Here is a 15,564-nt window from a genome sequence, read left to right on the forward strand (position 1 = left end):
TTAAATTTAAAAATCTGAAAAGATATTTTATTTATCTTTTCTAATTTTTATTTAATTTTTTATTTTTAAAATAACATTTAATTTTTAAAAAGTAGTTAGCAAATTTTGAAATGATATTTAGGTTGGTTGAAACCTAATTTTTCAAATAGTAGGTTTAATTTTAAATTTTTTTTAAAATAATTTCGAAATTTTAAATTTTTTTTATTTTTTTTCGAAATTAATTAATTTATTTTTATTTTTTTTTGAAATTAATTAAAATATTTTATTTAATTATTTATTTTTCGAAATTATTTATTTAAAATTAAATAAATCCTACTTCCAACTATCCAGCTAACCTTGTTGCAGGAGTATGTGTTTTTTAGCTTGTATGTAAGTTTTAAAAACCTATTATTACTTGATTGCAAATAGCCATGGTTACTTTTTGCCAGATCTAATGATCTGATGGCTCCCTTGGTCAAGTAAATAATTTGTAACAGGTAAATTTTACAATCTTCTTTCATCTGTGTATGACCTAGCAACATGATAGGATCCATCCAAAGTGTGCCTGTGTGAGCCTATATGTTTATTTTATTATATAGATGCATATAGGTTGTTGCTAAATAAAATGTCACACCATGATAGATTTTATTTAGGTCGATTTAGTTATTGGACCTATTCAATTAATAACAGTTATTCATTTTAAGGTTAAATTCCTCTCTTTTGGGCCTTGTGTGAGAGTTGGGTGCCATAGAAGTGGGTACGACATACTGAACCCAGCACCCCCTCACATGAACTACCCCAATTGTGAAGGCCCATTTGCCTGATTTGAATAACTGTACTAGGTTAATTATAATAGTTTGACCTAATAAAATTGAATTAGCAACATAATTAACTTTTAAAATATATGAAAATTTATTTTCATTTTAATATTTTAAAGTTAATTTTAAGAAAAACACTTTTAGTTTAGATATTATTTCTAGATAAACTATTTGTATTTTTCTTGTATTTAATTAAATATAGAATTTTAACTAACTAAGATTCTTTACGGAACTTATTTAATTAAATATTCCTATTTAAGTTATAAATTAGTTGTATCAACTGATTTTTCTTAACAAACTTAAATTTGAATATTTGATTTAAATTTTAAATCAAGTTGAGGAATCTTAGGCATTAGTTATTAAAGATTCTTAAGATATTTTTTTTTAAGTTAATATCTTTTCAAATATTAACTTAAAATGGAATATTTTAGATATTTTTTGGTTGATATTTTTTTAAAATATTAACTTCAAAAGATATCTTCAAATTAAGTGGTTACAACTTAATTTGTGATATTTAATTAAATCTAGATTTGAAATTATTTAAGTTTTAGATTTTTTCTATATAACTTAAATTAGATATTTTTCAAATTTTTGAAAAGATACTTAGTCAAATAAGATATTTTCTAGATAGTAATTTCTAGACTACTTATTATTTCTAATATTTAAATAGGAAAATATTATACTTTTGTGAAATTAATTATTTAAATAATTAATTTTGGTACAATTTTATTAAGTATATTTTTCCTAGTATTAAATAGAAATTAATAATTAAGGCTTCTCTACACTTAATTATTATTTCTTGAATTTAATATATTTAATTAACTTGAAAAATCTAAATATCTAAGTTGATTTTCATCATGATACTTAAATATTTATTGATTTTTCATGACACTTAATTAAATCGAAAATTATTTTTAGGTTGAAATTTAATTTTTCAACTTAAATTTAAATAATTTTCAAAATATATATTTTTCTTTATTTTATTAATCAATTTCGAAATTGCATTTTAATTATGCAATATTTTCGAATTTTTTTTGAAAAATAGATTGAGTTGTAAATTAATTATTTATTTTAATTAATTCTTGGACCAACTCAAGTCAATGATTTTTTCATTTAATAGATTAATTTAAAATAAGTGAATTTAAAATATATATATTAGAAATTGAATTAACTAGTCAAAAGAATATCTAGATAGGTGATATTTTTGCTTGAAGTATTGCTTTTCTATTTTTATTATTTTCGAAAATTGTATAATTTTTTTTATACTTAATTTTCGAACCCAATAAATATATTCTCAAAGGAAATTTTTAAGTTGTTAATTATTTATTTAATTCATCTTAAATTAATTTCCTTAATATTTATATTTAAGATTATTACTAAGATGGAAATAATTAATTTTATTTCAATCACCATCTAGTATAATTTTATAAATATTATATTAAATTCTTATTTTTGAATTTTAATTCTTAAATAGAATTTAATGAGATTTATTTATTAGAATAATAAGAAAATACATTTTAAACAATGAGCTTTATTATTATTAAGATATTCGATCTCCATTGTGGGTTTTACACCGCGTTTGTTTTAGTGAGTAATCCTCCCTAATGGAGGAACGTTCATTAGCAATTTCGCACCGTTTAATCTCGCATGATAAGTGGTTTGTAAGTGTTTTATATGGTATAGATCACCCTAATGGTGGCGACCATATTTGACTTGCAAATTGCGAAACAATGGTAGAAGCTCATGAGATAGAATAGCCTTGACTCTCGCCTAAACGGGACAACGCTGGATTCTGATCTTGATCGAATAAAAGGTTGCTAGAATGTTTAACATTTTAGATGAGCTGACAACTCTATTCAATGGATGGTAGCTTTGACTCTCGCCTAAACGGGACACTGATATCAGTTTGTTGAAAACCTTGGAAATTATTTAGGATTGAATTTTAAGTATTTTCTCATATCATTCCTACTTGCTATGTGCTTATAATTTCTGAATTGATTTTGTGTGTTAAACCATTATTAATTTCTATTTGTTGATTTCTATTATTTTGTAGTATCCTGTTTGTCAAAATGAATCCCATGTTATCACCGTTATTTGAAAATAAGCCGAATGGATCTAACTTTAATAAATGGAATGAGAACATTAATATTGCTCTCATAGGAGAAAGTGCCTTGTTTGTTTTAACCGAGCCGTCACTGAAGTGCTCGGGGATAATGCATCCAAAGCCGTGAAAGAAAAGTATGAGCGTTGGCGTAAGGCAAATGACAAAGCTCTATACTTTATGCTTTCTAGCATGGTTGACACCCTCAAAACTCGGTTTTCTAAAACTGAGAAGGCCGCGAAGTTATGACGAAGTTAAATGAGCTATTCGGTAAGGCATCACTTCGATCACGCTTTGACGCGACTAAGAAGTACATTAACGCACGGATGGAACCTCATCAAAACGTGCGTGATCATGTTCTCCTCATGTCCGCTATTTCCAAGAAGCCCGGGATCATGGTGCCGAAATGGACGGTGCTACTCAAGTAAGTCTTATCTTGAATGTACTCGACTCCAGCATTTCTACCATACACATCAAATTATGTCATGAATAAGAAGGAAATTGACTTTCATGAATTAGTCAATGACCTTCAAACTTATGAAAATTTGATTGGAGGACCCAAGAAGAAAGGGAGTAAACCTCATCCTGGTAATGGTAATGGGACGATGAAACCTGAAGCAAATGTCGCCTCTGCTTCAAAGCCCAAATCGAAGAAGAAGTGGAAGAACACCAAGAAGCGAACAAAAGTCATGAAAAAGACTGCTCCTTCTGGTGATGCTACACTTAAAGGAAAGTGTTTCCACTGCAATGAAAAAGGCCATTGGAAACCCCAATGTCCTAAACTTCTTGCAAAGAAACAAGGTATTTCCTTTCATAAACTTTAAGAGTTTTAGTGAATTATTATCCAATTGGATTTATAATTCTGGACTAACTTTGTTTATTTGTTTTCTTCTTCTTATAGGCCAAGCTACTTGAACTCAATTGAGTTGGATCAGCAAGCTGGACCAAGGGTGAAATCGTCCAGATGAAGATGAAGCTCTTCAATTTATTTTTTGAATTAATTGTTTTAGTTTAAAGACAATTTGGATTTCAAATTTTAGTTAGGGATATTTATCCCTGTTTCTCTCATATTGTTGCAATATTTTTTTATTATTAATAAAGTTTATTTTTTCGAAATTCCCTATTGCAATTTATGAGATTGAGCTTCATTTAATTCTATCTTCATCAATTATTACCACATTATATTTATATGTTTGTATGTGTAAGTGTTTTTATTATTGATACAAATTCTATAATATTTACAACTCTTCATAGAGTTATATTATATAAACACTAGAAATTATTTCTATGTTTATCAATAATTGTTCATTCTCATACAATTATTAAGAATTTGTTTAATAAAAGGATCTTATGATCTGATAGGGGTGGAGAAAAGTTAAGAAAACTATGCAGTTCAACGATCTTTTATATCTAATGAACTCTGGATAGTATTCAACTCCACATAAACTCTATCACACTTAGAGAATCATGATCTTTACAACCTTTAGGGGTGAATCATAATCTCTATATACTTAGGGGTGGAGTCTATTCCACAATTCCCTATGAAACACATATCTTGTTTAAACATAGAAGTAATATAATGAGTCAGCTATTGTCAATATAAATTCTTGATCTTGATTGTATGTTCCATTTCGTTTTTACTGTTGTAAGTAAGAGTTTGATACCTTTGAAAGTTCTTTGTTAAAGTTTCACACTACCTTAATTGAGTGGGAGAATTTTAAAGTTCTATACCCATCTTCATTAGGTTGATAATTGTGATAGGTACTTAAGAACACTACTGAAAAGCAAATCTAACCATTCACATGGATAGGTATAGCTTATCAGAATTATGAGAATAAGATAAAGAACTCTAGTTCAGTCCATTCAAATGACTTGAACATAGAATTCTTAATCCTCATAAAATTTGATGGTATCTTAATTTTGATTACTTAATCTCTGGCATGTATTTTTCACTTCAAATACTAGTCTGCTATGTTGATGACTTAGTCTTGACTTAAAGTTTCAGACTAATACAAAAGTCACAACTAGGTAACTCTCTAAACAATCAGAGGTTAAAAGTATTATTTAACCAGACATCTGTTATTGAGTGGGAGCTATCTGAGATGTAATCAAATAGGGAACATTAGAAGATATTCAAGAAGGATTTATGAAAGTGATCTATATGTCAGATATTAAGGAACTGTGTATCAGTTGTCCTTGTATCTCACCATCTAATTTCGATTTATATGAGATGGTGCTTACTTTGGGGGTGGAGGAATTATTGTATAATAATTCAAGCTCTACCAGAGAAGAACTATAACTTGGTCTATTCGAAAATACCAGAAAGTTATATCACTGAAGAAAAGTCTACACTGTATTATCTCAATTACATATTTTAAAATATGAGAGATATGTCCTCTGTTAATTCAGATGTACTTTTAAAACAGTAAAGATTTAAGTATCCCTAGATGAGTAAAGCATATAGTTAAGGATGTTTCATAAGAGTATTTATGAACTTGTTTCCAGAAGTTTGGGTGGATTCAAATATACTACACTTGATCTAAAGATCAAGACATCATATTGACCTATTTGCACGGTTGTTTTATATTAGTGCAAGTGGGAGTTTGTTAGGTTTTATGCCCTAAATAAAACTCTTTACAATCCTGATTAGTTATCAATATAAGAAATTTGAAGTGATTGATGTTTGCATGAATTTTACATGCTAATGGTTTAATATGTTTAATATGTTTATTACATTCATACACACAAAATCAGTTAAATCCAGATTATATGTTTATTCACAATTACAGTATCGTCAACACAGTGGAATGTGATTGTGATCATATGAATCAAAAGTTTTGGTCCCTGTTTCATCAGTGTTATTGGATTTACACTAATGTGATAATCAGCGATGATGTGTACTTACACTTGGAGTAAGTGTTATGTTCTTTCCAGACATTAGTAAAGTATACTAGTTTCGAATGTATGGAGTATACATTGGATCGGACCGATATTGCAACTAAGTTAAGATATTACAAACTTACCGTTATACATATCTTTCCAAGTCAATATCAGTAGTTGATCTTAAGATTGAAAAGAATCTAAATCCTGATATGCTTGGGCTCAACTCAGGAGTGCTATTCATGTTCTTTGATTTATTAGTTAAGCCTACTTTTGGGTCAGGGTGATACGTATATTTTGGGAACATGATAGTATGATTGAGTGGGAGTGCTGAACATAAATATGGAATCTATAGCTTCTACTGGTGTATAGAAGTTAAGTGATGATTCCCTTCGAGCTTAGCAAATAGAAGTAAATGGATGAGCTCTTGTTTAACTGACTAATTATTAGATCATTAAACACCATTTACGAGTAGCTAAGTGTTTTAAGGGGCAAAATACATTGAGGGGTGAGAACGGTAAAGAAATCCCATCTCGATGTAAATCATCTATATAGAGGATCTTTAAATCACAATAAGATTATAACAATGGTTAAATGAGATAGTATATTGGTATCGTGAAACATACAATATGCTCTATATAAGTCTGAGAGTGCAATTCTAAGTTCTAAGAGTGGATTCAACGAAGAATTAATAAGTAGGAATTTACTTGGTAAATTTGGTTCACTTATTGGAAGCTCGGCATATAGCTCCATGGTCCCCATTCTAGTTGAGAACATTACGCTTATAAGACTCATTAATTGATTCGTGATTGATCAATTATAATTCTAAAGTTAGACTATGTCTGATTTTATGAATTTTCACTATTCAGGGGTGAAATTGTAAGGAAAAGAGTTTTCTAGGTTTATTTATTTATTAATAGACTTTATATGTCTAATTAATAATTAAATTAAATGACAATATTATTTAATAATGTATTTTAATTATTAAATAATTAGTTTTGGCATTTAAAAGGTTAGAATTGGAAAATTGGCATTTTTGAGAAAATAGAGATAAAATTTGATAAAATTGCAAAATTAAGTGGGGCCCATTACAACACCTATGGCCGGCCACTTATAAGGCTTTTTCAAATTAATATTTTCATTATTTTAATGCCAAATAATTCTAAACCTAAACCTAGTAAGTTGCCTATAAATAGAAAGTGATGGCTCATTCACAATACATGCTTTCATTAGCTTTCTGACAGAAATTTCTCTCTTCAGAAAAACTGAGCCTTCCCTCACTCTCTACCTTGGCCGAAACCTCTCTCCCTCTTTTCCTTCATCTTTTTCGTGACCCTAGTGAAAGAGTAAGTGCCCACACACAGTAAGCAGTAACTCAATCATAGATTGGAAGACTGTGAAGGATCAAAGCTTGAAGAAGAAGGAGATTCGGGCTCAGATCTTGATTATACTCTTGCTACGTAAAGGAATCAAGGGTTAGAGATCTGAGTGGAAGGAGACATTTATTCCGCTGCATCAATGTAAGGTTTTCTTAACTTTATATGTGTTTATTTTATCGTTTTAGAAAGTTCATATTTAGGGTGTTAATAAACATACTTGTGAGTAGATCTAAGATCCTGGTAAAATAATTCCCAACACAGACACGTAGTCAGTGTCTAGATCTGGGACTCAGACAAGGACCAGAACCCAGACGAAGCACCAAACCTAAACCGAGACCTAGACCTGGGACCCAAAATTAGAACCTGAACAAGAATCGCCAAACCAGGACCCTAGAACAAGACTAGGACCATGACCAGGAACCGGACCCAGACGTAGAACCGAACACAGACCTAGCCTCCGAGCCAAACTGAGACTGGAACTCGGGCCTGGACACGGTCTTGTACCTAGACCAGAATTGAGACCCTGACCTGGACCTAAATCACGGAAACGATCTGAATAACAGACTTGGACCTAGATAGGGATCCGGATACGAACCATGACTCAGACAAAGACCCTAACTGGGATCAAAATGCTGGACCTAGATCTAGACCGAGATCCTGACCAAGACCAAACATTGGACCCGCACTTGGACCTGGGCCCGAACCTAGACCCAGATCGGTGTCCAGACATAGACACAAACACGGACACAGACTCTGACCCAAACTCAAACCCACACCTAGAATCAAACTAAAGCTAGACCCAGGCTCCGACTGAAACTCGAACCAAAACCAGGATCAAAATCAAGGAGTTAGACCCAGAACTGAATCCAGACTTAGATCGGGATTGGAACTTGATACTCGGACCCAACCTAGACCAAGACCGAGGACGAGAACCCACACCCGGAGCCTAATTTGGACCTAGACTGAAATCCAGACCCGTACCTAATTTCAGACCAGGGCTCGAACTCCGACCCGAACTCAAACCCAAACTCGAACTAAGAATCGCAAATGGAACGTGAACAGAACTAGGACTACGACCAGCACTAGGACCTAAACCCAAACCCGAACCCAGATCAAAACCCAGACAGCGACCTAAACCCGAACCGAGACTAGGACTCGAACCCGAACCTAGACCGGGTGCCAAACCCACACAATAACCAGGACCTGGTCCAAGAAACAGGATAGGGACATGGGCAAAAGAACTAGGACCAGGACCTAGTACCCAAGCCAGACCCAAATTTGAACCTAGGGACCAACTCGTGACCCGGCACAAAAAATGGAACCAGACTGGGACGCGAGATGGGATCCGGATCTGGACACAGGGCTTCGACAAAACCCATAGTCGGCGTCTGGATTTGGGACCTAGCCCTGGACCCAAACCCTGACAAGGACCCGAACACACACCCAGACCTTTACCCAGTCCCAAACCCAAAAGTTGACCCGAACTAGTTTCCTGTAACCCAAAATTGGAACGAAAGCCGGAAGTTACTGGGATTGGAACTAGGACTTGGACTTAGAATTGGGAGCCGGACCCGGATCCCAACCCAAACTTGGACTCGGGACTAGAACCTGAACCTGAACTCAGACCCAAACATGGAACCAGACTAGGGACATAGAACCAGGTCGGGACCAAGAACGCACCCGAGTCTCGATCCCGAACCCAAACTCAAATATGTGACCTGGGCCCTGAACCAGAACCAGATCGAGACCCGTGACAATGATCCAGATCTTGACTCGGGATTCGTGTAACAGGGCCTGGAACAGAACAGTAGAAGGTGTCTAGATGTGGGACTCAGACTACGACCAAATTCCAAACGAAGAACCAAACCCGAACCCAGACCTAGACCTGACACCCAAAGATAGAACCTGAACAAGAGTCGCTAAACCAGGACCCTAGAACAAGACTAGGACCGTGACAAGGACCCTGACCTGTACCTATAACCGAACAAAGAGCTAGCCTCATAGCCAAACTGAGACTGGAACTCAGGCTCGAACACGGTCGTGTACCCAGACTGGAACTGAGACCCGGACCTGGACCTAAATCTGGGACCTGATCCCAAACATAGACTTGGACCTAGATAGGGATCCGGATACGAACTTGGACTCGGACCAAGTCCCAGACATGGATCAAAATGCTAGACCTAGATTTGGACCGGGATCCTGACCCAGACCCAAACTTGGACCCGCACTCGGGACCCCAACTTGGACCTGGACCTGAACCTAGACCCAAATAGGGGTCCAGACCCTGAAACAAACCCGGACACAGTCTCGGACCTGAACTCAAACCCACAACTAGAATCAGACCCAAAGCTAGACTCGGACCCGGACCCAAACTCGAACCCAGACCAGGATCAGAACGAAGGACTTAGACCCAGAACTGAATCCAGACTCAGATCGGGATTGGAACTTGGGACTCGAACGCAACCTAGACCAAGACCCAGGACGGGAACCCACACCCGGAGCTTGATCTGGACAAAGACTGATATCCGGACGGTAACCCAAACTCAGACCAGGACTTGAACTCTAGCCTGAACTCAAACCCAAACTCGAACTCAGATCCTATTACGAGGAGTTTACTACTACTGCTACACTTTATTTTTATATCAAGGTATTGAGATTATTTGAAATGCACATTTTGTTTTATATTAGTGCAAGTGGGAGTTTGTTGGGTTTTATGCCCTAAATAAAACTCATTTCAGTATAATCAGATTTACTTATTAATAAAGATCACAAATAACATTTAATGTTGCATGGTTCACATGATTTATTCCATGATTATATATATAATGTATGAATTCTATTTAAGTCTAGAACATATGAATTTCTTAATGATTATAGTGTTGTCAGCACAGTGGAATATAATCTTGATTATATGTTCGAAAGTTTATTCCCTGATTTGTCAGTTCACTGGATTTAGATTGACATGATAATCAACAATAGGTATTCTTACACCTTGGATAAGTGTTATGTCCTTTTCAGGTCATTGGCAAAGTTTACCAGCATCGGATGTATGGAGTATACATCGGAAGAGACCGATATTGAACTTTGATTAGATATATTAAAATTTACTGTAATATCTATTCAATTCAATATCACCCGTTGATCCTAGATCAAATGATCTTAATCCTAATATGGTTAGGTTCGATCTCAAGAGTACTATACATGCTCTTTGATTTGTTAGTTAAGCCTACTTTTGGGTCAGGGTGATACGTACATTTTGGGAACATGATAGTATAATTGAGTGGGAGCGCTACCATAAATATGGAATCAATAACTTCTATAGGAATTTAGAAGTGAAACGATGATATCCTTCGAGCTTGGCTAAACAGAGATAATTGGTGGAGATCTCATTTCCATTTGCTGAAATATCATTTATACGGAGATAAGTGTTTTAAGGATAAAATACATTGAAGGTTTACCGGTAACTTAGTGCCTTTTGAATGTAGATAATCTACTAGAGGATCATTGATCAAATTAGGATTATAACAATGGATAACTAATGACGTATCTATATCGTTGAACATATAGAGCGTTCTATATATTGAGAGTGCAATTCTAAGTTCTATGCGTGGATTCAACGAAGAATTGTTAAGTCAGTGAATTTAAGATATAAATTTTTGATCTGTTTATTGGAACCTCGGATATATAGACCCATGGTTCCCATACTAATTGAGACTATACTGCTTGTAAGGCTCAGTTAATTGATTTTGATTAATCAATTATAATTCTAAAGTTAGACTATGTCTAGTTTATGAATTTTCACTAAGCCAGGGTAATATTGTAAAGAAAAGAGATTCTAGGTTTATTTATTAATTAAGAGACTTTATATGTCTAATTAATAAATATATTAAATGACAATATTATTTAATAATTAATTTTTATTTATTAAATAATTAAAATTGGTATTTAAATGGTTGAATTTGAAAATTTGCGTTTTTGAGAAAATGAGATGCAAAAATGATAAGACAGCAAAATTGCATAAGTGAGGCCCATTATCCAAAGCCCAGGCCGTCCACTATTGTAGGCTTTTATCATTTATTTTTTCATTATTTTAATGCAAAATAATTCTAACTTAAACCTAGGTGGTTACCTATAAATAGATAGTGATGGCTCTCATTCACACTTAACTTTGTTAACTCTGTCAGATGAAAGTTGAGCCTCCTACTCTATACATAGCCGCCACTTCCCTTCTCTCTTCTTTAACTCTTCAATTTCGAACTTTGAGTGAATGAGTGAGTGCCCACACACATCAAGTGCTATCTCAATCATAGTGTGTAAGACTGTAGGAAAATTCCAAACAACAAGAAGGAGATTCAGCATCAAAGGAAGGAGAGAAAGAGATCCAGGTTCAGATCTTTGTAATGCTCTGCTACAGAGTGGAATCAAGGGCTAGAGATCTGAACGGAATGAGTCATTATATTCCGCTGCAACCAATATAAGGTTTCCTTAAACCCTTATGTGTTTATTTCATTGTTTTAGAATTCATATTAGGATGTTAATGAAACATACATGGTAGTAAATCTAGATCCTGGTAAAAAATTTCAAATAAGAAATGGAACCAGACTGGGACCCAAGATTGGGATCCAGATCTGGAACTAGGGCTTGGACAAAACCCGTACTCAGTGTCTGGATTTGGGACCAAGCCCAGGACCAGAACCCTGACAAGGACGCGAACCCACACTTGGACCTGAACCCAGTCCCAAACCCAAAAGTGGACCCGAACCCGTACCTTGTGACCAAAAATTGGAACCAAAACGGGAACTTGACCGGGACGGGAACTAGGACTTGGACTTCGAATCATAACTGAAATTGGACCTAGATCCAGAACCGTAACAAGACGAGGACCAGGACTCCAAATAAAAGCTAGACTAGAATTGGGAGTCAGACCCGAATCCCAACCCAAACCTAGACTCGGGGCCCGAACACGAACCTTAACTCAGACCCAAACGTGGAATCAGACAAGGGACACAGAACCAGGGTCGGGACCTAGAACCGCACCCCAGTCTCAATCCCGAACCAAAACTCAGAAATGGGACCTGGGACCTGAACCAGAAAAAGACCGAGACCCGTGATAGTGATTCAGGTAATGAGGCTTGACCAGGACCTGGACCCAGACCTAGAACTAAACGCAGACCTAGCCTCAGATCCAAACTGAGACTCGAACTCGGGCACCGACACGGTCGTGTACCCAGAACGGAACTAAGAACTGGACCTGGACCTAAATTTGGGACCCAATTCCAAACACAGAGTTGGACCTAGATAGGGATCCGGATACGAACATGGACTCGGACCAAGACCCAGACTAGGATCGAAATGCTGGACCTAGATCTGGACCGAGATCTTGACCCAGACCCAAACTTGGACCCGTACTCTGAACCGAAGTTTGACCTAGACCCAAACCTAGACCTAGATCGGGGTCCAGACCTAGACACAAACCCAAACACAGACTCGGACCCAAACTCAAACCCACACCTAGAATCAGACCCAAACCCAAACCCGGACCCAGACCCAAACTCACACCCAGACCAGGATAAGAACCAGGGACTTAGACCCATAACGGAATCCAGACTCAGATCAGGATTGGAACTTGGGACTCGGACCCAACCTAGACAGAGAACCAGGATGCGAACCCACACACAGAGCCTGATCAGGACCTAGACTGAAATCCTGACCCGAACCCAAACTCAGACAAGGACTCGAACTCCGACCAGAACTGAAACCCAAACTCGAACTCAGAATCGCAAATGGAACTAGAACCGAACTAGGACTAGGACCAGGAGCTAAACCAAAACCCGAACCCAGATCATAACCTAGACAGAAACCTATACCCGAACCTAGACCGGGACGCAAACCCACACAATAACCGAGACCTGGAGCAGAATCAGGATAGGGACCTGGAAAACAGAACTAGGACCGGGACCTAGTACCTGACCCAGACCCAAACTTGAACCTAGGACCCAGCTCGTGACCCGGCACCAGAAATGGAACAAGACTCGGACCCGAGATTGGGATCCGGATCTGGAATAAGGGCTTGGACAAAACCTGTAGTCGGTGCATGGATTTGGGACCCAGCCATGGACCCGAACCGTTACAAGGACCCGAACCCACACCTGGACCTGAACCCAGTGCCAAACACAAAAGTTGACCCGAACCCGTACTCTGTGACACAAAATTTGAACCAAAACGGGAAGTTGACCGGGACTGCAACTAGGATTTGGACTTGGAATCATAACTGAAATTGGACCTAGATCCAGAACCGTAATCGGACAAGGACCCTACTCCAAATAAGACCTAGACCCAAATTGGGAGCCGGACTTGGATCCCAACGAAAACCTGGACTCCGGACCCGAACTCGAACCCGAACCTGAACTCAAACTAAAACATGGAACCAGACTAGGGACACAGAACCAGGGTCAGGACTCAGAAGCGCACCCCAGTCTCGATCCCGAACCCAAACATAGAATTGGGACATGGGTCCTGAACCAGAACAAGAACTTGACCTAGACTCGTGACAGTGATTCAGATCTTGACTCGGGATATGCGTAACAGGGCCTGGAAAAGACCAATAGTCGATGTATAAATCTTGGACTCAGACTAGGACCAGAACCCAGACAAGGAACCAAACCTGAACAGACACCTAGACCTAGACCCAAAATTAGAACCTAAACATGAATCGCCGAACCAGGACCCTAGAACAAGACTAGGACCGTGACCAGGACCCAGACCAAGACCTAGAACTGAACACAGACCTAGCCTCAGACCCACTCTGAGACTAGAACTCGGGCCGGGACACAGTCGTGTACCCAGAACAGAACTAAGACCCGGACCTAGACCTAAATCTGGTACCCAATCCCAAACACAGACTTGGACCTAGATAGGGATCCGGATACGAACCTGTACTCAAACGAAGACCCAGACTGGGATCGAAATGTTGGACCTAGATCTCGACCGAGTTTTTGACCTAAACCAAAACTTGGACTCGCACTCGGGACCTGAACTTGTACCTGGAGCCGAACCTAGACCCAGATCGGTGTCAAGACCTGGACACAAACCTGGACACAAATTTGGACCCGAACTCAAACCCATACCTAGAATCAGACCGAAAGCTAGACCCAGACCTGTATTCAGACCCAAACTCGAACCCAAACCAGGATCAGAAGAAAGGACTTACACCCAGAATTGAATCCTGACGAAGATCGGTATTGGAACTTGGGACTATGAACAAACCTAGACCAAAACCCAGGAATGGAACCCACACCCGGAGCCTGATCTGGACCCTGACTGAAATCCGGACCCAAACCCAAACTCAGACCAGGACTCGAACTACGACCCTAACTCAAACCCAAACTCGAGTTCAGAATCACAAATGGAAGTAGAACCGAACTAGGACTACGACCAAGAAAAAGTCCAAAACCCAAACCTGAACCCATATCAAAAACCAAACAGAGACCTAAACCCGAACAATGACCAGGACTGGAACCCGAACGTAGACTTGGACCCAAACCCACACAATAACCGGGACCTAGACCAAGAATCAGGATAGGGACCTAGGAAACAGAACTAGGACCGTGACCTAGTACCCGACCCAAACCCGAACTTGAACCTAGGACCCAGCTCGTGACCCGGCACCGAAAATGGAACCAGACTTGGACGCGAGATTGGGATCTTGATTAGGTTCTAGGGTTTGGACAAAACCGTAGTCGGTGTCTAGATTTGGGACCCAGCCCTGAACAAAGACCCAAACCCACACTAAGACCTGAACCCAGTCCCAAACCCAAAAGTGGACCTGAACCCGTACACTGTGACCCAAAATTGGAACCAAAACCTGAAGTCGACTGGGACTAGAAGTAGGACTTGGAGTTGGAATCATAACTAAAATTGGACCTAGATCCAAAACCGTAACCGGACCAGGACCAAGACTCCAAATCAGACCTAGACCCGAATTGGGAGCCAGATCCATATCCCAACCCAAACTGGACTCGACACCCCAACCCGAACCTGAACTCAGACTCAAACATGGAACCAAACTAGGGACAAAGAACTAGGGTCGGGACCTAGAACTGCATCCCAGCCTCGATCCCGAACCCAAACTCAGAAATGGGACATGGGTTTTGCACCAGACTCAGCCTAGACCCATGACAGTGATCCAGATCTTGACACGGGATACGCGTAACAGGGCCTTGAATAGACCAATAGTCGGTGTCTTGATCTTGGACACAGACTAGGACCAGAACCCAGACGAGGAACCAAACCCGAACCCAGACCAAGACATGGGACCCAAAATTAGAACCTGAACAAGAATCGTCGAACCAGGATCCTAGAACAAGACAAGGACCGTGACCAAGACTCTGACCTAGAACTAGAACTG

The 15,564-nt window shown here is 37.9% G+C and overlaps 1 long non-coding RNA gene across 1 annotated transcript; it reads left to right on the forward strand.

Moving 5' to 3' along the window:
• The first annotated feature begins 3,478 nt into the window (after positions 1 to 3,478).
• Positions 3,479 to 4,014, forward strand: LOC133035507 (uncharacterized). Its single transcript, XR_009686703.1, has 2 exons — positions 3,479 to 3,699; positions 3,800 to 4,014. It is a non-coding gene; the product is annotated as an uncharacterized LOC133035507 (long non-coding RNA).
• The last annotated feature ends 11,550 nt before the right edge of the window (positions 4,015 to 15,564 follow it).

Source organism: Cannabis sativa, chromosome 3 (assembly GCF_029168945.1).
Source record: "Cannabis sativa cultivar Pink pepper isolate KNU-18-1 chromosome 3, ASM2916894v1, whole genome shotgun sequence".
Classification (NCBI taxonomy): domain Eukaryota; kingdom Viridiplantae; phylum Streptophyta; class Magnoliopsida; order Rosales; family Cannabaceae; genus Cannabis; species Cannabis sativa.